Source organism: Chiloscyllium punctatum, chromosome 20 (assembly GCF_047496795.1).
Source record: "Chiloscyllium punctatum isolate Juve2018m chromosome 20, sChiPun1.3, whole genome shotgun sequence".
Taxonomy (NCBI): Eukaryota; Metazoa; Chordata; class Chondrichthyes; order Orectolobiformes; family Hemiscylliidae; genus Chiloscyllium; species Chiloscyllium punctatum.
This window is the reverse complement of record NC_092758.1, coordinates 4,128,794-4,131,170: the sequence shown is the minus strand read 5'-3', so window position 1 is coordinate 4,131,170 and position 2,377 is coordinate 4,128,794. Positions and strand designations below refer to the sequence as shown.

Below are 2,377 nucleotides of genomic sequence, written 5' to 3'. Positions count from 1 at the left end.
CGAAGGGTTAGGATTACAGCTTTATGCAGCCTCAGGAACAATGGTCAAGCAAAAAGATTACACGCAAACTATCTTACTTTTTAGATTAGATTAGATTACTTACAGTGTGGAAACAGGCCCTTTGGCCCAACAAGTCCACACCACCCCGCCGAAGCACAACCCACCCACACCCCTATATCTACCCCTTACCTAACACTAAGGGCAATTTAGCATGGCCAATTCACCTAACCTGCACATCTTTGGACTGTGGGAGGAAACCAGAGCACCCGGAGGAAACCCACGCAGACACGGGGAGAACGTGCAAACTCCACACAGTCAGTCACCTGAGGCGGGAACTGAACCCGGGTCTCTGGCGCTGTGAGGCAGCAGTGCTAACCACTGTGCCACTGTGCCGCCCACCATGTTATCATGTTAGTGTAGGAGAGAAAACCTGTTTTCTGTGACGAGGAGATATCAATTTAAGCTGATTGATTGAAGTACCGGTATTCTCACACAGGAACATTATTCAAAACAGCACCTTGTGTTCTGGAATGCTATTCTTGAAAAACATTCCAGAATCAGTTTCATTAGCAATTTTTGGACGCAGTGAGAAAAATGCTTGAAGGAATGATATTCACTGGCAAACAAGGAAATACTGTTTTTTTTCTTTCATTCTTGGTTTGTGAGCGCCACTGGCTAAGCCAACAGTTATTGCCCAGAGGGCAGTTACGAGTCAACCATATCATCGTGGTCTGGAGTCACATGTGATACAGATGGGTTTTTCTTTGAACAATTGACAATGGTTTCAGGGCCATCATTACACCCTTAATTCCAGATTTTTTTTTCAACTAGGTTTAAATTCCATCATGCAGGGATTTGAACCTAGGGACCCATAGACATAATACAGGTAACTACATTAGTAATCTAACAATAATACCACTAGGTCATCACTTCCCCATGAATGCGTCTAATTATACACATGATGTGGAGGTGTTGGTTTTGGACTGGGTTGGACATGGTCAAAAACCACACAATACAAGGTTGTAGTCCAATGAGTTTATTTGAAGACACTAACTTTCTCAGTGCTGTTTTCAAACAAACCAGTTGGACTACAACCTAGTGTTGTGTGATTTTTGTGCTTAGTCTACAAAAGGGCTAGAACATCCTAAGGTCACTGGTTCGTTTCCGGCTCGAAGGAGATTCCTTTTGCCTAAGGCCATACTTGTCTGAAAACGCCCGATCTCGTCTGATCTCAGAAGCTAAGCAAATTCAGGCCTGGTTAGTACTTGGATGGGAGACCGCCTGGGAATACCAGGTGCAGCAGGCTCTGGGCGGCATGGTGGCTCAATGGCTAGCATTGCTGCCTCATAGCACCAGGGTCCCAGGTTCGATTCCAGCCTTGGGTAACTGTCTGTGTGGAGTGTGCACGTTCTCCCTGTGTTTGTGTGGGTTTCTTCCGGGTGCTCCGGTTTCCTCCCACAGTCCAAAGATGTGCAGGTTAGGTGAATTGTTCATGCTAAATTGCCCATAGTATTAGGTGCATTAGTCAGAGGGAAGTGGGTCTGGTTGGGTTACTCTGCGGAGGGTCAGTGTGGACTATTTCCACACTGCAGGTAATTTAATATACAAGGAACTAAACTGCTTCTTTCTGAAATGTTAACCGCATAAGAAATAAGGGTAAGAGTGGGCTTTGCGCCAGTTTTGCTATTCAAGAAGAAAATGCCTGATCTTGCATCTTAAATGGAACTTCCCACACAAATTGCAGATCCCTTTAGTTCCTTGGCATCCAGAAAGGTATTCATCTCTGACTTGTTCTGTGTATGATTCTTGGATTTTTCATCACAGTATGCCTACTTGGCAACACTTAAGTATCATATGGACTTCCCTCCCATTCCCAAGGCAATTGCCTTCACACATGGCTTTGCAATCCAAAAGCTAACAAGCACCTCCAGCATTTTGACTACATTATCTAGATGCAAGAGGCCATTTAAGTCTTGCTGGGTTTCATCGGCTGAATACAGATATTTAATGGCAGTATGTTTCTGCCACAGTGAAATGCCACACAAGGTAGACTTTCTCAGATGCTGACTGCTGACTCCACATGTTACATAATCTGCCTGGAACTCTTTGGATGCCAAGTAAAAGTGATAAAGTTAAAAATCACAACACCAAGTTATAGTCCAACAGGTTTATTTGGAAGTACAAGCTTTTGGAGCACTGCTCCTTCAAAGGTGTCATGTGAGTTTTAACTTTGTCCACCCCAGTCCAACACCAGCAACTCCACTTCATGTAAAAATGAGATTGAGATTGAATTTTGCTTTTAAGTGGAAAACCTAGCTAGGTGCAAGAAGGCTCATGGAGCAACTTTCCTTTAAGGGTTCAAAACAACAACAGCAAT

General features: G+C 44.0%; 1 pseudogene; it reads left to right on the top strand.

Moving 5' to 3' along the window:
- Window positions 1-1,187: 1,187 nt before the first annotated feature.
- On the top strand, window positions 1,188-1,306 carry LOC140492325 (5S ribosomal RNA; annotated as a pseudogene).
- Window positions 1,307-2,377: the final 1,071 nt, after the last annotated feature.